Source organism: Teleopsis dalmanni, chromosome 2, assembly GCF_002237135.1.
Source record: "Teleopsis dalmanni isolate 2A chromosome 2, ASM223713v2, whole genome shotgun sequence".
NCBI lineage: Eukaryota > Metazoa > Arthropoda > Insecta > Diptera > Diopsidae > Teleopsis > Teleopsis dalmanni.
The window spans coordinates 161,541,470-161,565,740 of record NC_051847.1 but is presented as its reverse complement, the minus strand read 5'-3'; the positions used below and the strand labels follow the sequence as shown (position 1 = coordinate 161,565,740).

The window sequence follows — 24,271 nt, the reverse complement described above, 5'->3', positions numbered from 1 at the left end:
AAGCGAATTCATAAAATAATTTCAATTGTAGAAAATATTGTGATACTATAGTTATAATTAGAACTTTAATCGCAGACTCTTCCTTTCAATAAAAAATATAACTTCTAAATATAACTTCTTCTAAATATAACTAATCAATTTCCTACGGTTGGTTACACACCCTAAAGCTAATCAATTTGAGTAAACTTATTAGTCTAATTTCTGAGTTGAGCCTTTTCCGAATTAGTGCATCTGGGTATTTTTACTCTTTAATAGCTGTGAGATGTGTGCAGAGTTCCACCCATTTTACTGACTAATTTATGTATTTCTCATAAGCTTCGTGATTATTCAACGACTGATCTAAGATCTGCGTACCGCACCGTATGGTTAGTGATTACTCTGAGAATAGATAGTGCTAAGTAGGGCAACCAGTCGGTTTTCACATATAGCTTTAGAGCTCAAGTACCTCTTTGAAATCCTAATGTGCTTATGTTCCAAATGAAAAATTCATTAAAGCGCAAAAGCATTTTGAAAAATATGTTAAATCGGTGCCATTATAATTACGATAGAATAGAAAATAACAGAATTCTGGTAAATCATGGTAGATATTCTGCACTACCAATCGGCCCTTAAGCTACATATTCAAAAGAAACTATATTATAGTTCAAAGTAACGCAAATAAACAAAGAGCTTAAATCTAAATCTAATCCCAGCGCTTTCACTACATCTTATAATTGAAAAATCCTTTTAGAAGTAAAATTTACATTAAATTTTACAACTTACATTTTACATTTGTTTGTTGTATTTGGATTAAAACTAATGTTCTCGTAACAGAGAAAAAAATGGATTTCATACAAACTTTCGAACACGGGAAAGTCAGTTAATGGTTTACCGCCATGCAAAATGTAGCGACATTGTACGCCGTAGTCAGCACAAAGTACCTTTACAAAAAGTAGAGCAACAACAACAACAACAACAACAGCACCAACCAGTAATACAAAAACAAAAAAATTTCAACAAATATTTGAAGTAGTAAAGTACATAACAAAGAAAAGGACTCATGGTTGCTGGCATCAAATTCACAAAAAAGTGCTTACGAAAGGAAACTGAAAACGTGATGTTCGGGTAAAGTAAATAAAAAGGTACGTTGTTCAAATGGAAAAGTGATTGTCATCCACTTTTTGTTATTCTACTACTTGTTGTTACTGCAGATTTCTTGCACTTCTTGAAATAAATGCAGAAAAATTGAAACGCCAAGGACATCAACCGTTATTACAACTACAAGCGAACTGCGATACATTCAAACAACAAATATTTCTCCAAGCAGAGCTTCACATATAATAATGCAAATGTGAGGATACAATTTTGTTACAATTCCTCCAATGACCTTCTCTATTGCTGAGTGAATCAGATATTTTCATTTGTCTATATCTTTAATATATTACTAGTGTGCCTATATTTCCTTTTAAATTTATGCGCAATCAAAAAGTTTAGAGATAGTAGTAAAAGTTCGGAATTGACAATACTGGCGAAATTGACTCTCTGTATAACACACCTATTGGTCATACATCACATGACTGTCTGTATGGCACGACCTTTTGTTAACAAGATCATTTACTTTGGAATTATTTTTTTTCTAAACAAATTAAATTGCTATAAATTATTCTAATCTACGGTTTTAAAATATGGTCCACAATTATCTTTATTCTAGGAAAATAGGAAAAAATCAATTGATTTGGGAAAAGAAATCTTTGTAAATACATTTAATACAGGCACATTACTTTTAGAAAGAATTCTAGAACTCGTTAGTGTACTTCTCAAGAAATTCTTATATCTTTATATCACTTTATCTGAATATATCATCTGACGATCTCTTTGTAGATTAAATTTTCAACAATCGCTTTTTTAATATATTTTACAAACCTTCGCAGTTTCTGTCCCTTCTACTTAACCCACAAGCTACTTAATTCTACTACTTCTACTTAATTGCACAAACCTTCGCAGTTTCTCTCCCTTCTACTTAACCCGAAAATTCTCTCATAAAGGTTGTTTTTGCTTGTATCTAACTCTTCTCTAATTTGTCGACCCATTGTTCGTTGTGTACTTACCACAGTTCAAGAAATTTAATTTACTAGATATTAAGCCTATTAGGAGCAGATCCTAATTACTGGAATAAAATTTTGTTTATTGACTACACTCAGAAAAATGTGCTTTAACACACACTCTATTTAAATTGATCTGATCAGTGTGTTAGAGAAATTTTATCTCATCTGGTAAAGAAGATATGGAAACCTACATGTGTTATGGTTGAATCACATGATGAGTCGTAGTTAAAATTTTTCACATTTCATTCCTAAGAAATAGATCAAGTGAGCTAAAAGATAACTCTTGCTGAGGAAGACACTTGCGGACTATGTTTAGAAAGAAAGGAGACAGCGGTGCATATATTGTGCCAATACTGCACTGGCAAGCAGAAGGAAAACTGTGTTGGGACAACATTGGGTTGGTGATGACTTGGCAGCCAACCTCAAGCTAAATGAGCTGCTTGCATTAACAAGCGACGTAGATATGCGAACGGAAGCCACTTTCTCTCAGTTTGCAGATTTGTTTTTATCTATTTATTATCCAAAAAAGTAACACTGACAATATGCATAAGAAGAAAAAGAGCCATGTGAATACGGATTGACACCTAAAAATATCTATAACTTAAATTTGTGTAAGCTAATTTACAATATTAATAAAATGTAATATATCCCAGTATCCCCACAGAAGTGAAGGATTTGCCGAAATAGACCACCAAACGACTTGGGTCCTTTTCCGTCCTTGGATTCTCGTTAGTCGTTATTGAGTTAGAGCGAGAGTGGCTTCCGTTCGTATATCTACATCGATTGTTAATGCAAGCAGCTCATTTAGCTTGAGGTTGGCTGCCAAGTCATCACCAACCCAATGTTGTCCCAACACAGTTTTCCTTCTGCTTGCCAGTGCAGTATTGGCACAATATATGCACCGCTGTCTCCTTTTTTCTAGACATAGTCCGCAAGTGTCTTCCTCAGCAGGATTTATCTTTTTGAGGTGATACTTGAAGTTTCAATGTCCCGTAGTCAATGACGTCAGCCAACTTAGGGTGCTCCACGGATAGCGGCATTATAATAAAATGTCACATTATATATTTACCTAGAAAGTTATACAAAAGATATATATATATATGTATATATATATATAAAGCTGTAAAATTATGTTGATTTTTATTTTTTCATCAAGTGCAATAATTCTTTCTAAAATTTAAAACTTTAAACTCTTTTACTATTTTACTATTTTTCTTTCACGATGTGAACTTTTGTTGATATCAGGCCTTTTAATTTACTGCTTCATGTTTAGAATTGCTTCACGAGTAAATGTCAAAAGTAAGCCAATGCTCATGTTACACCAGAAGAACCGTTCGCCCCACTTCGTCTTCAAATTAATTTTTCTACTTCAGAAAAGATTGCTAGCTTAAAAGAAAATAAAAAACGTAAGAAAAAGAAAATCTAATTTAAAAGGTACTACATCGAACTTGTTGAATTTGTAAAGTAAATCCGCTACAGCAATAAAAAATAATATCGACCTAATTGAGTTTTAACAAAGTGGTTGCCTTGTGGCTCCTTTTAGGTGGTTACATGGCAAAGAAAGTTAGGAAATTAAGGTGGTGACGTTGTGGTTCAAGGCTGTATCAATTTATCTAGGAGTGGTTGGTTACATTCGCAAGACAATATGAACACGAACTTACGCACAAATGCGAATTGGCACAAATGTTTAGGAATACTTGCTGTCTTGCCTCACCTGCGTCCCATTTCACTTCGTAAATGGTTGGCTGCCCTTTACCAATCAACATTTAATACAAAAACAAAAAAGGACCTACAACGAAAAGGATGAGTTCACTAACTGAAAAAACAGTGTCGTTTTATTTTCATTTGTTTAATATTTTTGTTATTGTTATCAATTGAGTTATTTTTTTCATCAAATTATGTTTACATTTTGGCTCGTCGAGTTTTTCGATTATTCTAAATGGTTTCATTAAAAGTTTGCTACGATTTTTCGATGAAACGATTGCCAGCCAAACCCTTTTCATATTGCAGTACCAGTATACGAACACTCTGCCATTAAGGCACAATAAGCGAGTGATGCCATTTCATTATCACTTGACCTTTGTCAAGTATCCCTGCAGACGAGGTGGAAGGCAAAACAGGAGCAGCGTTTGAAGGTGTTGTGGCCTTTTGAAATTTATGACTTTATTTCGGTAGTCATTAAATTTTACGTGTTTCATATAACGAGAATTCTACGTTTTAAGTAACCTGCTGAGCGCTGTTAGCGGCATGCTAAATATTCATAAACACTTAATATTGCTGAATATAATTGCACAATTGCTAATATAACATTTTAAGGACGAAATTTAATAAGAATGTGTTGTTGTGCAAAAAAAGAAAATCCTAATGGAATACTTTCACATTCTGTGTTCATATCTCAAATTTATTTAGTAATCAATAAATTTTAAATACATTACCTAATACTTCAGAAAATGTTTCCGAGCTTCTACATCACTATCAAATTCTATACAGTTAGTTTGATGGTTGCAAATATGCAGTGACCTTTCAACTTTACATTGAACCTCAAATGTCGATAAATAAATTCGGCGCCATGCAGCAATAAAATCACAAAATACAAAAACCGCAAATAACGTAACTCGTTTAGCACAGCTGCTGAAGTCTATTCAAAGGACTTGAGGTGAGACATAGGAGGCAAATGGCACAACAGCAGGGCTTGGTTGAAATTCATTGATTCGCAAAGGTCTGAGATGCCTTCACACGCGAATTCATTGTTTCTGTATAAACAATTTGAGCAGAACACAACGAACCAGCCAAATATTTTGAGTCGTGCTCTTAAAATTGTAGCAGATTACAGACAATCGCAAAGGGATGTATGGTATGTAATTCTAAAATTTTTTTACAAATTATGTGTATATTAATATAGCTATACAATTATCAAGTAAAAACTTAATTGATTATTTTACATTAAATAACTCTGTATTTCCTATATAAGTAAGAATAACTTTCATAGCTATCTATAGTACTGATTAATTGGAATTATTATAATATTTAAAGTTTTATATATATATACATTATCTCATAAGAAATTCATGGTTTTTTATCGCAGTAAAAATGTATATATACATCAAAAGCCATTGAAAAGGCCTTTATTACTAAGTGGACTACCTATTTCTTGATGTACACAATATTTTTTCATACTTCTTAAACACAAATAACAAATATTTGGTAATAAACTATTAGTTAGATATAATTTGTGTTATACTTTAATAATTAAAATGTTGTTTTTCAATTTTAAAACTTAATAATTTCAACAAGTTCTTCTGCCATTTAAAAATATTATCACTTCTTGCTCCGCTAGAAATGATCAATTAATTAGAATCTGCATAACTCCTTTCATTGATCCGTTCCACAGCATTAGAGCTGGAGAACTGTTCAGTTATAAGAGAATTACTTTCAAAGATCAATGATTTGCTATTTTTTGCATTATCTATAGAATATGACCATTTCTTAACTTTTAAATCGGTTCTAGTTACACGCATTTAGTCAAGCAAACCGAATCCGCATAGAGGACGCAAAAAAAATGAGCTAAATCTACGTTTTGAGACAAGCAGCCCAATATCATTTGCAAGCTACGTTAATTCGAAAAACTTCAGTAAACCGTACAGTATTTTAACCTTTGCCCTTTAAATAAATTTCAAGGTTCTACTATTGTTAAGTGAAGGCCATATTAACTGGGAAGTTATACATACCTTAAGTATATTTCAGTTGCCCATAGCAAGCTGCGTAGATGGCAAAGTGGATGTAAGTACTTCTTCTAACCATCAGCTAGATTACGTAAACTTTCTTCATTAAGACATCCTTCAAACAAATATTTATCTAGTGTATCGTATTGCCCAGAACAATTCATCTTTTGAGTCATTTATTTACAATAGAAAGTATACTTTATTCTTTATTCGGATTCTTTATTCGAAAATAAATAACTTGGTATGTAGAAGTTAAGTATTTTGTTAAATAACATTTAGTTACATCAAGAAATATTTATTTCGAAAATTGAAAGAGTATGAATTCCAAATACAGAAAACCAATATAGTAGTTATATTAAAATCAAAATTGAAGGTTTGAATATTTTCTTATATAGCCCTAATCTTAACTGCAGGTTTTATCAGTGAAATAATTGAATAATGGAAATGATCAATTCGATGATATGTTTTAATCTCAGCATTTTCGTCTATCAATGTGCCTCTTTCAATGCCAAATGGAAAGATCAGTTTAATAAATGAACTTTCTTAAGATTTAAAATCGTTTAAATAACAAAAATAGGTTAGTGATATTTTAAAGCAATCATATATATATAAATTAAGTTTTTTAATTATTTTTGTATTTGAAATACATTATACAAGTTAGTATTATACAATACTATATATTTGAATTGAGTTTTGATAGTTCTTAATTAATTTTATTTGCATATATATTTGTGATAAATATAAATATTAAATAATATAATTAAAAGTTATATTAATTAATTTAATTTTCCTATTAAAGAGTATTTTTCTAACAATTGTATTTGTATTAAAACTTTTGTAAATGTGAATATATTTACCCGAAATTGAATATTAAATAAATAAATTGAGACTTTTTAAGAATATATATCTGAATCATTACTTTATATAGCACCTACTGCCAACATTTTACTTTTGAATAGCAATATGGAGTGCATTATTGATTATTTTGCCATCCATTTTGTTTTTTGATCAATTATAATTAAAATAAACTATTAAACTTTAAATTTGTTTATCGGCCCTTATTCTATTATTTTCTAGGTCACTTTTATTTCAATAAAATTAAAAATCCTTTATTGCTGTTTTATTAAAAAATTCTATATTTCGACTCTAATAAAAAATAATAACAATTACTAATATCACATTCCATTATAGTCGTTCAGTTGTCTATTGCCCATATTGCACAATGCAATTATTATTTTTAATTGTTATTATTTTTTAATAGACCATACTCCTGATGATGACTCTCAAAGAAAGTCGAAATATAGAACTTTTTAATAAAACAGCAATAAAGGATTTTTATTTTTATTGAAATAAAAGTGACCTATAGTCAGCTTATAAATAAACAATAAAATAATTAAAACAAACTTCACTTCTAAAAATTAATATGGAAATTGTTGAATTGTTGGTACTTAATCCCTACTTAGTCTATTTTAGATAATAAACTATTTCTATTTATTACAATTATAAATTGTGCTGCAACTTTAAGGTAATCTTTATATATTTCGATTAATAAAGCACTCTAATAACCTAGCTAGAAAATTGTTAGTAAGACATTATCCAAAGAGATTAAAAGAAAGGGCTTTAAATTCATAAACTCATTTATAAATACTCATTCTAATGTCTAGATCAGAACATTAATTAATTTTTTGTTAATATTAATTTGTTAAAATTAATATTGTTAATATTTGTCTATATTACAATAATTGTTACCATTAATATTATAAATCTTTACATTTTTTAGCCGAAAATAATTAGTAACTAATTAGTAGTAATGTTGTATTTTCTAATACAGTTGTACAGAAAAATAAAAAAAGTACTAGCTTAAAAATATGATAAAAGATTATTAGTTTCCAAAGGAAAGATTAAATTAGATAATGTAGTAAAAAAAAACAAACTAATAATAATGTATATATTTTATATATTAGCTAGTATTAACATAGTGATCATATGAAATCTTTCAAATTGGTTAGGATTTTGCTGGACAATTGGCTAAAATCGTTTATAGTTTATCACTAATATATAGAAATATGTACCTCTTCAATTTTATTTTAAAAATTATAGACAAAATTTAATAAAAAAAAAACAGATTTACATATTTTTAATGTATTCTGATATTAAAGTGTATGGAGTTAAGAACTTAACATAAGTAATTTTTCAATTCTCTTATTATTATCACACAATTTAAGCACTTGTAAATGTCGTTATGTTGTTATGCGAATAGAAGCATAAGTATTGATAGTTATGTTTTTAATGGCACTTAAAAGATATTTCCTTTTCAATATAACGCAACAACAAATCCATGAGATAATAAACAAAACAATAATAACAACAACAACAACAACAACTATACATAAAAATTCTGTAAAGAATATTGGTCGATAAAATTTGTGCTAACAATTTACTTAACTGCTTTAAGTATTTTTCTTTTTCTTCTTTTTCCTTTTTGTCTTTCATATATTTTTTTATTTTCTTTTTCATTTTCCTTTTTATTTATTTTCTTTATTTTTATTTTTGTGTTTGTTTTTGTTTTTGTGGTACTATTCTGTTTTGGTTTTATATGCTATATTCAGCAATTCGTTCAGTTCCGTTTTGTACTATCATAAGAAAATGATGAGGTTAAATTTATATAATAAAAATGTTATCATTGATAGTCCTTTTTACATGCACAGTTACACACTTACACACTTACACACTTACACTCTTACACGCTTACACACTCAGAAATATAGGAATCGTTTGTGTAAATGCGTATACATGTGAACTTTCTGTACACATTTATTTGCACGCTTCCCTACAATTTAGTTTCGTTAAGGACATGAGCTCGTGCATATGGGCTTGTGCTCCTTGTCGCATGTGTGCCAATAATTTTTTCTTTTATAGTTTTTATGACGCTTTTATGCCTTTGGTGTGCTTTGATATTTTATGTGAAAACATTTAAATACTTTGTATATATTTTATATTTTCAATATTTTTTTGCGTTTTGCGTATTTGAGATAACTTTAAGTATGCTTTGACCGAAAGACATTTGAAAAGCTTACGTCCAATATTCATACATTTTGGAATAAGCTAATATTACGGAGTTAAAGATATACGCACTTACAACTTAACCATTCTACTACTATACTACTATTCCAATTAGTAGATAATCGGAGTCTTGGACTCTAAAATACACAAATTTAGATATATAATTCAAAACATCTAATTAAAATTTTCTTGATTAACATGAAGTTATTGGCTAATAATATTTGTTATATTAAAATATTCTAAATATATAAATATATGAATTAAAGATTCTTAAGGTTCTTAATAATTCTAACAAGTTCTTCTGCCATTTAAAACCATTATCACTTCTTGCTCCACTAGAAATGATCAATTAATTAGAGACATCACAACTCCTTTCATTGATCCGTTACTCAGCATTTGAGCTAGGCAACTGAAAAGAACTATTGCAGCTAAAAATAGTGAAAATCTCACGTGGAACAACTTTCTTAATAAAACTAACATACCTATAAAAGCAAAATGGAATCTATTTCTAGCAAAAAGTAGAGCAATACAAACATATTGGACTCAAGTATGGGATTGCACACTGTTCGAAGAGGTGGATAAACTCCCATTATACTTCTTAAAGAAAATATTGAGAATGCCACAATTTATGCCAACATATATTTTAATGTCAAAGACTGGAGCCGAAGATGAATATTTATATACGTTAAAACATTTTCAAACCTATGTTTATATACCTATGATGCCAAAAGATTACCCAATCAATTGACCAAAAATTGTTAAATCTTAACCTTTCTTGGGTGCAGGTTTAAAATGAGCTGGGAAATGATTGCGGTATAAATTGGAATCAATAAACAGCATCGCAAAGACTTTGGAAGAATAATAATGAACTGCTGTTGACATTTCTGAAAATTGATTTGAGAGACAAATATAGAAGAAAATCTTAACAAACTAACCGAATTTATAAAGACTTAACGGCATCACTAGGAAAGGAATATATAGCTGACATAACATGTAGTACAAATATCACCTGGATACTCAAAGCAAGAAGTAGCACGATACAGCTAAACGGAAAGAGATTTGATGTAGATAGATCTGCGCTCTGTAGTATGTGTAATTTAGATGAGACTGAAGATATTGTACATTTTCTTGGCCGTTGTCCTATTCGATTTTAGTTTCGACTATTCGACTATAGTTTCGATTAGCTTAGAATAGCTTTAGTAAAGCTATTATATCTTATGAAAACATTATAAATATTTTAAACGGTTCTGTGGTAGAATGGACAAAAGTAGTAGAATATGTAAAAAATTATATAGCATACCAGTCTTTTTTAATATCAGAATAGAATAACTAATAATAAATAATATATAATATATAACTCATCTATTATTTATAACATGTATATATTAGTTTATCATTATACTCTAGTAGTGAACTATTTATAATACTACTATTATACTATAAGTCGACGGACGACATGTGTCACAGTCGCTATTTTGATTTTATTTATTTATATATTAATTTCAGATTCACTAATCATACTGTAAAACTGAAATTTTAAAATGAAAACAAATATGCATACATAGATACATAGTAATCATAATAATGGAATAAAGATATTATTTTAACTGTGCTGAAATTCGAAATTTTAGCACAGAGTTTCGTTTTATTAAAATTTTAATGATAAATTTTATAATTCCTGAAATTTAATTAATTTCTTTTAGAAATAATTCATTTAGCAGTTTTAGCGATAAGAGTGGCATGCCGAATAATAATAAGTCAAATCGAGGACAGATAAACTCTTGCCATTTTTATTGACAATTAAGTCACAATTCAAGCCCTTCAAATCTTCATCACAAAATTGGAACTAGCTAAAGTATGTTTAGAGGCAATTGTAGGGCTAAACCTATTAGTTGAAATCACTGTTATCTGGGTGCCCGACATAAGAACATTGAAGGAAATAAAAATGCAAACTATTTAACCTGCCTTAGTGCTTTCCTAGATGTATACCTAGTGGTATTGATTTATGTTTCACTGGAGGTCATTAAAAAAAGTAGATAACTCTACTTTTTCCAGCTTACCAATAACAAATAGAAAACACTTAGGTCTTGTAACGTCCCGGTTAATATGACCCTCTTATAACAAGACTATGAACCGCGTAAATACTACACAGGTTATAGCAGTTCTCTCTGATGACTAGTGTATAGCAATATTTTAATACTCGTTAAAGAAATTCTGGAAACTTACCAGAAAATTAAACTATTAAGCATTTTCATCTGAATAAAGGAATATCTTCTAAAATTCACAGCTAGGGATTTTTAGGGAAATACAGACTGTCAATTTGTATTTTCATATCTTAAGGTTTCTTTTAAGTAATGTGGTAATAAAATGATAAAAACTCGCTAAGTAAGATCAGCAAAAAGTTATCTGCTGACCTATCACTGTAACCAACCAACTAAATGATGGTAGGTACAGTTCATCTGATAAGGAAGCGTGGTTTATTTAGATCGTTTTATATGTGCCCATTGAAATACAATTATTTACATGCAAAATTAAAATAAAAATCTAATAATGAATAGTTGAATTAAAAAATAATTGCTTTTATTTAAGGTGCTTATTTTTTAAATATTATTTTTAAGATTAAGTAGTTTTAATAAATTGTAAATGGTTTTCACTTTTAGTTATTTCAATATAAGTGCTGTTGGGTTGCCCTGCACTAATGCACATACGATATAGGCTTTTACGAATGCATATTCTTACGAGAGAGGCAAGAAAACTCTGCAAAGTAGGATCTACACTACTTTTTATTGACGCAACAGGGTTTAAAGATCTACTCTAAACCCAGAAGTGGGTATAATAGACCCGATGGTCCCAGTGCCACATCCCCTAACAATAATAATAAAATATTTCAATATAAACGATATTTTTTTAAAATTAATTTAAAGTATTTTTATAACAACAACCTTCTCTAACTACATATTTGTCAAGTTATTAAATGTAATTTTTACTGCAATATTTATATTTCAACTGTTTTTTCGAAATATATATAAGAAACACACAAAAAATCGCTCATACGTCGTGTAGAAAAGAAATGAAAAAATGTTCTACTTGTCATGCTCCAATTTATTCAAAAGAATTCATTTTGTCTAAATTATAATTAAACAAATGCTTCACATATTGCGGTAAATATTTTTTATTTTTTGAGTTTTTTTTTATTCCGCATTCCGAATTTATGTTTTGTCATTAATAATTCAGAGCATAAAACACACTGCTGCAAAATATGCCAGCATATGTCAATTTTTGAATAGATAAACACAAGTACTAAAGGCTTAAAAACTTTGTATAAGAAATTTATGGAAAAATATAAAAATTTCATTTTGAAATTTAAAAACCGAGTCATGAAAGATTTTTTACTGAATACTTTACCAGAGTATGTTAAATCTACTAAGAACTTGCGATACAGAGGATATATCACTTCGGAAACACTTACACATATTTGTTTAAAAGGATATGTACATGTAATTTTTTATGTATAAAATTTTTGTAAGTATGATTGGAAAGATTTATAGTTTAAATTATTGTCAAAAAAAAACACACTAACCATTTCTTAAACATGATTAAAAGATTTTTTCGATTAAAAATAATATCAGTCATCAAACAGAACCATACATACCTATATGTACATATAAAATATTTGATCTTGACAGATTGCCGATAAAATTTTGAATTAAGAATAAATTTATTCATAATGCTCAAATCCGAAAGAGTTGTAATTGATCAAAATAAGAGATCTATAGTAATTGATATAGCAAAGATCTTAGTAGCATCATCTGCTCTTAAACTTAAACCTACTTTACAATGGAAGACTAGTGAGTACGGTCGCGGCTCTATTCAAAATCTTTTCAGTTCTTCTTGAAATAGTATTGACCACATTTATGTCGAGTTTCCATATATAGACCATTAAGGGAAGGTCTAACAATTTTACTAACGGCTTTAAAATAGTTAGCGACATAGCCAGTGTACTGTTCTAGGAAAGAACAAATGAATCTACTTTTTGTACAATATATTCATTAGGAATATATACCCACTATCTGACAGTTCAGATGCTTTAAAACAATTGCAACATATATAGAACTGATTAATACACATCTCTAAACGAGATGTTTACGCAGTTTAATAATTCTTAACTTTAGATTCCTGGTTATAGAAATATTTTCGGCAATTGCAAGGCTGACGAGCTGGTCAGACGGGGTGCTGCAGGTTATCACGCAGAACACCTAAAAAATCTTCAAATGTCCCATATAGATATAAGTCTTGTTATAGTTTTGCTCAGGGGTAAGAGTCGAATAAGGAATCATGTTAGAAGATTGAATATCACTTTTAATCGTTCCTGGTGTAGTTTTGTGAAGAACGATAAGAGTTTATCACATCTCTTTTATTACTGCCAAACTCCCTATTTTGGGTGCTCTCTTATTTAAAGATCTTGTCCTCTAAGATCTCCAAGAAGTCCCTCTAAAAATCATTTCACAGTTTGCCAAAAGTATGAGGGTGATTTTCACACATCTGAGTTTCTTACACGGTAACACAATAGCCCAATCGACCTGAGTGGATGTTTAGAAGTGCCGGTATAACCTCACCTAACTTATGTTAATTTATCATTATTTAATTTCCAGAAATATTATTTCATTATTACATTTACAGCAATCTAAAAATTTATAATCCTTTTTTGCTAAGTATTCTGAATAGTTTCGCAAAATAATGTGATAAAATGCAAACTTGTGTTATAAAATTAAGTTATTTTGTGCACTCATGAGCGATCCTGCAGACAAAAATTTTAACATGTGCTATGTGCTTTAGGATTTTACTGTGCTTTGACTGCGCTTTACTTAATGCCACTGAATGCTACTGAATTTTATGGCTGACATATTCGTTAACGTATCTGTGTTTGTCATAAATGGATTTAATATGTGTGCAAAATTGCATTTTCACAATTTAAACGGGCCTCATAGCTCCTTACAAACGCACACACGCTCATCGACTAACTGACAAAATTTAACTACAACCGTATGTGTGTGTGCGCAACTCTCATAACTTGCACGCTTGTGTGAGTATATGCACACATTCAGTGCATAAGCAAGGATATGCTGCATTTATATGTGCATTTTGCAGTTACTCTGGTATGTATTGTGTGTGTGTGTGTATTTTTGATATTGTATTGCTGTAGTTGAATGCTTTAATTACTTTATTTGTTTTTATTGTCAAAGTTGCCGCCATTGTAAATTTGTATGTGTTTATGTGTGAATTAAGCAAATTTTATAATAAATTGAACATTTTGTTGTATGCTTGAAATTTATTGCGACAACTCTTGACGTGTGCGTAATATGAAATTGAATTTATTTAACTGGTGTTGCTCATACGCAGCAGCATCTGCATTTCGAGTGCCACTTTACTGTTTGCTTTCTGGCTTTGTTTAGAATTTATACATTCAGATAAACATAAGAATGAACTTAATGTGTTTGACTTGAAATATAAAATTCAATTATTTAAATGAAACATTATTCGAGTTCATTACTTCGTAGTTGAAACAATAATTGTTTCTAAATGTAAATAATAAATTAATTTATTAAAGCAACCAGTTAATTGACATCATAATAAATTATTTCATTTTCTTTCTCTAAAATTTTAATATTAGTTTTAGTTTGCAGAAAATAATATGAATTATGGGTCTGTTAGGTATTTAGGTGAAACTCCTTCAGATTCTAAGTAGAGCGTTTATAAGTCTGATCATTTCTACATAGACTATCCCTACTATAATACTTATTTATTTATTTTTTTTTTTAAATTTTATGCGACTTCCGTATCAGACTTGGACAGAATATAAAATTTGATACACAAATACAGTCAAACTCCCATACCTCGAACTTCTATAACTCGAATTTTCTATAACTTAAAATAAAGAGAGTGCAACAGGGTTATAGAGAGCAAATTACATACACTTCTGCTTCCTTAACTCGAACTTCTACAACTCGAATAAAAATATTGTTACGTACCAATAGAAATGTGGGAAAGTGCATTCGTTAAGTCAAATTGCTGTTAGGGGAAGTCCCTTTTTCTAAACCAAATGTTTGATTTTTTTTTCTTATGTTGCTTCTTTGAGGAAATGCCAGTCGCTAGTTGCGTGTTTTAAAGTAAATAAAAATAACTTCCAATGCTGCTCTTAACAATTATATTGAGCTTGACAATGAAATTTGTACATCAAGTTTTTCTACAAATGACGATATTATTGAGCATTATAGTTCTGAATTAGTGGATCTGATTCTAAACGCAACGGAAACTGATGATGAGGTGGATGAAATTGAGTCTTCATTCAAAATTCTGAATTTTTTGGTTTGGAATAAATTGGTATCCTTTTTACTGAAAATAAGAAAAAGAAATTAAAATCCCAAATCCGAATTTCTGAACGTTTCACTTCACTATAACTTCTGTGTTGTATTTGATTTTAAATAAATAAATAAATGTCTTGAAATACAATTTCAGTATTTTCAATAATAAAAAAAAATAAAAAATTCTCTAACTTGAAGTCGCCATAAGTCGAACCTTTTCTTTGCACACTGGTACTTCGAGTTATAAAAGTTTGACTGTATATCTCAATTTATACAGTTATGATTATTAAATGCTCCCTCCTTCAGTCAGTATTTTTCGTTACGAAAATTCCTATTCATAACAAGGTCTATCCTCACTATGTAAACTTATTTGATTATTTAACTTAACTTATTTTTTTTAATTTACGCGGCTTCGTATCAAATTCTGATCGTATGCAGAAACTGATATACAGCTATATCTGAATCTGTACAGCTATTATTATTAAATGTTCCCCCTATCAGTCAATATTCTTCGTTACGAGGACTGCTACTCAAAACAAGGACTATTCTGACTATATAAACTTATTTGATTATTTTTTTTTAATTTTACGCGGCTTCCATATTAAATTCTGATAGATACTCATTCTAAGATACTATAAAATTATTCTTTTCGCTATCTAAAAATGTTTTTTTCTTCAAATGCAGATTTTGATGATAAAAATGAAATAAATAAAAATAATTATAATAACTCATATTCAAGATAGCAATGTACATATGAGATAATTATTACAAATTATTTCCTAAATAAATAAACTAAAACAACTGTAAATATTTTTATGATTAAATAAAATGTACATTTGTTTTGTTGTCTTAAACTCATTATACTTAAGTATGCTTAATTGTTTAATTAAAGTAAATTACTTGATTGGTTCATAGGTCGCAGCACTGTTTTATAAAAATGCAAGTTGATAAATCATTGCAATTTATAAATTAGTTGCAAATATTTGCGTTGGACTTTTTGAATTATTATTTCTCTTAAAAAAAAATTATACAATTTAAAATATAAAATTTTAAATAATAAAATTCATAAAATTATGGTAAAAAATTTGTTTTGCATAAGCGAATATACTTGTACTTATTATTATTAAATTGTTGAATACCCATATTTTATAGAAAATTAAGAAAAGATACGAATAATGCTTTAAATGAACTTAAATGTATATTGAAAAGATGATCACGTAAAGTATTTCCCAAACAAAATATTTCTATGTTGTATAAATTCCTGTCGCAATATTTATTACAGAATAAAAGAAGCTACAAAAGCTTTATAGAGTTTGTTGACCTTTTGAACAACATTAAAAAGTATAATTATAACTTCAAAAAATATATTAAATTATATTTTATATAATATATTATTTTATAATACATTATATAATAAAATAATATATTATTATATTATATTTTAATATAATATATTATAATTTTTGAATAAATTCCAACTCAGATCAACATCAGTTCGCCATATCCCTTATTTGTCACATAATCCACGAAATTAGAACTCACCTTTTTTGGTTGTAAAGGAATTTATTTGAAGTACAGATTCGTTCTATCCTTCAGTTAAAACGGATACTGTATTTAGACGTTACACTTTATGTGGTGGTAATTCATAACTACACATTTCAAGCACCTATTAGCAAAGGTTGTTTGAATTGTGAAGACTGTTTTCTTTGTATTGAATAGAGACGCATTTGATACTTGGGTGCCGAATTTTGTAAAACGGCACTAGGTAAGAATAATTTGAGTGATAAAATAATTTAATATTCCTAACTGTGTTCATGCTACACCAAATTTCCTGTGAAAATCACGGAAATCAAAATCACGACAGCAGTAGTAGTACTTTCTCTTGTTGTTGGCGTAGCTAATCATAATACCCTTTATCAAGTAATTGCATAAATTGGTACACCATACATTAAAGACATTGGTTTAAATTAATACAGATTTCGATACAGCTATCATGTAAGCTGTTTAGGGTATAAAAATAAGCTGGTCAAATGAAGGAAGGAAATCTGACTCAAAGTTATTGCCATTGAAATTTAATCTGAGAAATTCAAAGGAAATAATCAGCGTACCAATAGAGGATATATCTAACATCATGACTTGTGTAAGCGGTTATTGGCAATTTTGTTTATATATACTTAGGCCGTCACATAAATATTTAGGAGTTGTGGAAATTATGAGACGAGAGGAAGGATGTCGTCATAACTGACATATTATTTTATTTAATTATTTTTATCAATATTTCTTTATATTTTTTTTTCAAATACATTAGATCTGACGTTTGGGTAATATGTGAATCTTCAAGGTTCGTTTTCTTAACGATCTAGTCGAATTGACATCCTGCAAAATTAGGGATTTAGCTAAGCTCATAGAATTATCAGGTTGATTCATCTTTACTTAATGTGGGAGTTGTTGCCTTTATGCGTTAGTCATATGTTAACCTTAAGTCTATGTATGAACAAACTCTAGGCCTGTGGGACCACTACGATAAATTATTTGAACTCAAGTGGGCTTAATATTTTCATTTCACCAAAACAGATAAATTATTATATTACAGAATTATCGATCTAGATTGAATGCCCTTAATGTATATAATAAATTTCAAATAATAAAGTTTTTCATTACATTTTTTATCAACTAATTAGTAATGAATTTGATTATTATTATTTATAATATTAAACTAGTTTTTATAAATAATTTATACAAAGTAGCATATTATGTGTAGATATAACTTTAGAGCATTTTGGTCATTAATAATGAATTTTTATATTAAATATAATAGAAACTTTAATGGATTTTTATATTTAAATCATAATTTAAATATAGTGAAATAACCAAAAATCATTTACAGTTTAATATATGCCGATTTGAAAACGATTTTGTGCTTAGAATATTTACATATTCAATAGAACATAAATTTATATGCAATCACAATAACTTATATCATAATTAATCAGTCAGGTTTATATTTAAATATATCTATTATAATTATTGCAACAAAAGCACAAAATCTGTTTAAAAATTACCAGAGAGTTAGATAAATTAATTTATTTCTGCAAATGCACTAAAAATAAATGCACATAACGTATCCTAACACTTTTCAATGAAACCATGATATATATTATTAATAATTATTATATCTGACATATTATGAAATACGTGATATTTTGTATATAAACTTGTGTTGCATATATAGTGTTGCATTTCATCATATAGCATCATATGGAGCCAGACGATATATGTGCACCAAAACTGCATTCCAAAAGAATTATTTAAATTAAATAAAAATATAAAGAGATTATTTTCGATTGCGATTCTTTTCATTGCATTCTTCTTTGTTCCATTGATATATTTAAGTAATAAAATAATTTTTCGACATTTATTAACTGAATTGTACAATAAGTTTTACACAAATTGATATGTTAATTTAATATCATTGTATTTTGTGCATATGATAAGTTTCCGCACACAGATTCCCCTCAGATACTTTTACTCAATACAATCACACTTTATGTGCAAGTGCTTTTTAATAAATGTGGAATAAATTGATGATCTCTTTTAATGCAATTATTATCAAATTACATTAATAATCTATTAATTAATTATTTATTTAATTTATTTAATATATTTTATTAGTTTATTTACATATTTTTAGTAAATTCTAATATAAAAACATTTTTAACTAATTTTTCCTCTACGTTTGTGAAATGTATCTTTTTTCAACGTATAAATGAGTTCATGATTTGATAGTTAATACTCTTTGGGGTTCATTAAACTAAAGTGGTTGTTGTGACAAGTCAGACACTTCATTCCACTTCAACTATACACATGTTGTGAAAAATGTTCTTTAAAGTCAGATGTAAAGATTTAATCTATTATTTAATAGATTAATTTAATTATAGAATAGAATAATTTATTATAGAAATTATAAAATCTAAGTATTTTAAAACATATATTTAAAACATATATGCAAAAAGTAGAAACTAGATCACTAACACCGGTTTCTTCAGTATCAGTCATAATAAAGTAGTTATAAAAATCAATATTATTAACAAAATACATATTATTTTTATGAAATGAATAACATAATCTGTAGTTTAATTATAGATAAATTGTGAAGTAATGATACTTTTATTGAAATCTTATTATCATCAAGCTTTCTATCAAATTTTATAAAGAGCTCAGATGAACTCTTTAATATGCAAAAAGTTAAGATAGATAGATGTATAAATAGATGCCAATTAGTTGATTGCATGGAAGACGGTCTCAATCAGGTCGCATTAGTTGACTGAAAAGTAACTTCGCTTTGCAAAGTGCTTGCAAGCGTCTTGTGGCGACATAACCCATGGAGACCCTAGCGACTGGAGATATTTTAGAGAGAGATATCTTTATACTGGATCATTGTTTCAAAATTTACATTTGAGTATGTAAGAACCTATAATAGATAACAGCCTTTTGGCGAAAGTTCCGCAGTTAAAAAGCAGATGAGCAATATTTTTTCTTTTTCGTTTGACAACAGTCTTTGATAGATGCCTGTATTTAATTGGCATACCTACCTAATAAAAAGTATTATATAAAAACAGATGCGGTACTAGAGAACTAGAAACATAAGTGGGCAAAGGAAAATAATGATTTTTTTAAAACCTTTTACAGTAATTGCTTGATTTACAAAAAAGAAATTAATTTGAATTAATTTAAAAATATATATGAGCAGAAACTAAGAAAGAAAGTAAATTATGACAGAAAAAATTTATTTTTTTTATTATTTTTTATATTATTTTATTATATTATTATTATATAATTATTTATTTTATTTATTATTTATTTTACTGTTTTAAACAGTAGTGAATCACAACTAAAAAATTTTATTATTTTTTTATTAACTAGATTTTTTGCCTTTTTGGAAATATTTCTTATAATTAACTTTTTTAAATAATTTTTTAATACTGCAAGTATTAAAGAACTTCTGTCCGGCTAAATTTGAAATTCAGAGTTAATGTCAATCATATTCATATTCGACTTGTATGTTTTGACTTGGAATTTTTTTACTTTGCTTTAAAAGTTAATTATAGAGCCTTCAAATGGAGATTATATGATATAAATATTATGTCGATAAAAAAAAATTGTTTGGAAGAGTATTCGATTTCACTAACTTTTTGTATAGTGACAACCATAAACATTGACTAAAACTAAAAATAGTTATAATAAAAATGTTATAGTTTATGTCTGATAATTTTAAGTATCATATATATAATGTAGAGTGTTTCATATAACGTGATATAAAAATAATATTATAGAAAAATCAAAATATAATATTTTTTCTTTCGTAGTTGAAATAAGAAACTAGCACTTCATGTTGTAATACTAGTCTGTAAAGTATTTGACTATGAACAACCCATTAGCTGTACAAATTTAGACTCTATAATTTTAACATGAGATAGTTCAAAAAGAATATTTATAAGATTGTACTTATTAATATTATGCGAATAAATAATTATTTAACATAATTTTTTAATGAATAGCAATTAAGTATATACCTAGTTTTAAAGAGTCTAATTTCTTGTAAAGTATAGTCAGCATAGGGTAACAAAAAAGTGTACTAGAATTATGCCAACCTGTCTGGTTTTATTTTCATATGTATTTACATACTTGTATGTACATATATTTGAGTAATTGTAATTTAGTAAATAAGTTTTTTATTTTCATGTTTTTCGTTGGTGTCAATTGCTCTATACTAATATAAATATTAGTAGGCTTGTAAGTGTATCTTTAGGTCGGTGCATATACTGGTACATAATCATTTTATTGTTTTCCGCGCTGCCAAGCTAAATTAAATTGTTGTTAAATTTTTAAACAATAAATCATTTGCGTAACAATTTTTGACACTTTAATGTGTGTACTTTTATAGTTCAAAATGTGGATACAATGTATTTTCATTTTCATGTTGCTGCAATAAATGTAAGTGTACATTCGGATACAATACAATTTAATTAATTGTTTAAATTGTTTGTTAATAATACACACGCACATATATAATTTATTATACATATGACAATAATACTTAATATTTATTGATTTCTTAACTATATTCCTTCAACACTAACTATATCCATACGGAAATGAAAGGAGCCGTCCGATGCGCAACTCATTCTCGAGTTGCAATATTGAATTTGTTAACTTGGAAGAAACTTTTCTAACCTAATTACTTCCACAAAAGTTATACTTTCGCATAAGCATAACATAAACAGACTATGTCGGGATGTATGTTTTAGCGGATCATCGACCCATTAAAAATTAATAAGTGAGAGTAAGACTAATAAATTAAAAACGAAAATGTTATACCAACCCATTTATCCCCTTTGCACTTTCATTGTATTTAATATTAATATTTTTATATTTCTTCCTTTTCCACTCTCAACCAACGAAATAAAATATCATCCTTCGTCCAAAAAATGTCAAATAAGCACACTATGTACATGTTTCAAAACGTTAGACAGGTACAACCTATAGGGTATGTACAATAACTTAAAGTAAAAGTAGCAAAAATAAAAAAATTAAATAAATAACTTTCATATGAGAAAAATAAAATCACTTACAAATATTTAATTTCATTTTTTATTTTGTGTACTGAAATATTGTATTTTTTTCCTATGAAAAAAAAATTTTTAATTCACTTTCTTTTATGAAAAGTAATTTCAGTAATAATTTAATATTAATGCACTATTTAATTTGTTTTAAAAAATAAAACTGTTTATTTCTTTTCAGTTTTTTGAGATTTTTTTATTATTTTCATTCCAAAAAGAATAATATGTCTTTTGTTTAAATCACGCAATATTGAAGTAACTTTTTATTTAATATAACTTAGTGCATATTTTTTCACTTAATAATTTTATCATTAAATGTGATTTATAACATTCCTTTGAGTTAACTGCTCAGTGTATGATACACATCGGCGACTCTAACTAAACTGATTTTCAAATTTCAAATTGAGTACATCTTCAATGTCCTGACTTGGATTCGGTATTAGTACGGACAAAACACAAAAGATTATGAGATACATTTGTACGTGTAGTTTAGCGTGTGTGAAATTCTCTAAAGCTCTAAAAATGCAACTGATTCAGTTGGACTTGAAAAAATAAAATTCGAATAAAACTCTTTATCTTTGCATTAAGCAAAACTGTAAAGAATATATAATTATAATCAAAGGTCAACTTTATAATTTTAAATTATTATAATTGTAATAAATTCATGAATATATTTTGAAATAATTTTACTGAGGCTTAACAGTTGGCAACACTTTGCCAAATTCCACTACACCACTACGCTCATACTAAATATTTACTCTCAACTCAAAAGCTTTTGAAACACAAAGCTCGCTCAATGTTTTTTTACTACATAAAAGCTGACTCGGTGCTGCTATTTTAATTTTTTTTTTTTCATAAATTTGTTTACAAATATTTTTGTTTTTGTTTTTGTTTCTACTTTTTCTTTCATTGTTCGTTGTTATTTTGCTCTAAGCTTCGGTGGATTTCTTTATTTTCTTTTGAATTAAGTACACATACACCACAGATTAAAAGTTTCCATGCAACAATTAATGGAAACAGCATTTAATCAACAGACGCAGAAAAATGCTGCAGAACACAATCACGGACTTATATTCTGTTTTATAAAAATTTATTATGCCTGGTAATAAATTAAAGGTGCTTAATAAGTTATCGTTAAGAGATATTTATAATTATTTGTTCATTTTTAATCACACAAACACATATACCGTTTTCGATTGGTAAATCTGGGGTAAGTTTTTGAATCGAAATTCACTTTTAGTGAAATTTTATTTCCCATTGGTAAATCTTGAACAAAATGTATGAGACTCGAGATTAGTTTATAATACTCTAGATATTTTGGCAGAGTAGCAAGATTATACTAAAATTAACAGCTGGCTTGACAAATAAAATGTGTTTTAATTCGATATAGGTATGCATTTATGAAATATTACATTATGCAAAAATGTTATATTATTAAAAATGTTTGATTGGGCAACAAAATTTTATAGATCAAGAGTAAATCTAGATTGAATCCAGATTTACCAATCGAAAAGGGTTTTATTTTTTTCTAAACATACACAATACTTCTTCTACATTGCTTGATAGTGTCTGTTTTACTGATAGTGTTGATTTTTTAGTATTACTTAAAATAATCTATTTAAAAACTTGACTTTGTCGATATATTTGATTGTATATGAAAATTTCATAATATGTTATTAATATTCCTCATTAGTGTCACAGACACTAAAGAGGAATATTAATAACATATTATGAAATTTTCATATACAATCAAATATATCGACAAAGTCAAGTTTTTAAATAGATTATTTTAAATAATACTAAAAAATCAACAAAAACATTTAATTGAATTGTTTTAATAAAAAGTTATTCATTTAACAGTATCAGTACAATTAAAATTTTTGGATCGTTTAATGACCTCTTATTGTTTTAAACTTGTGAACACTCACTCTAGATAAGGTAAAGATTTTTGTCTGGAATTTTCTTTAGTGATGAAGCTTATATTTCTGTGAGTGGACATATCCCACATACCAGTTAAATTATAGCCTGAAGAAATAGCTGTATCGTGTGGTACTTAGTTTGCAGTTGTGAAAATGTGATCATACTCTTTCCAAAACATATAAAAATTAACTATACATAGGCAACTCATAACTTAAGAAATATTAAAGCTGGACATTGTCATTAAACCAAATTCATAGGATACGTACTAGATACTAAAACAATATTTTCGATAAAAAAAAACTATATTTATAACAGTTAAGTAGCAATATTGTAGCACAGGTATGATATACCTAATGAATTTATAAGTATTTTTTCTTTGAAACCTGATATTTTTGTAAAAATTGATGCTATATATATTATATGAGAGAGGGGAGGTAACTACGAGCCTTTGAGAGTCAGTACACAAGGCAATGAGTTTGATGGCATTTAACTTGAAAAAT

The 24,271-nt window shown here is 27.9% G+C and overlaps 1 protein-coding gene across 3 annotated transcripts in view; it reads right to left on the bottom strand.

Annotated features, from left to right (window-relative positions):
• LOC119685960 (acetylcholinesterase) overlaps positions 1-24,271 on the bottom strand; it is an 86,982-nt gene that overhangs the window by 60,577 nt on the left and 2,134 nt on the right. The window contains exon 1 of one of the 3 annotated variants that reach the window (XM_038100380.1): positions 21,864-21,900. The exons of the other annotated variants lie outside the window; for them this stretch is intronic. The gene's annotated coding sequence lies outside the window, so the exon portion shown is untranslated. Of the gene's footprint in view, positions 1-21,863; positions 21,901-24,271 lie in introns of those variants that run through there. 3 annotated transcript variants of the gene reach the window in all.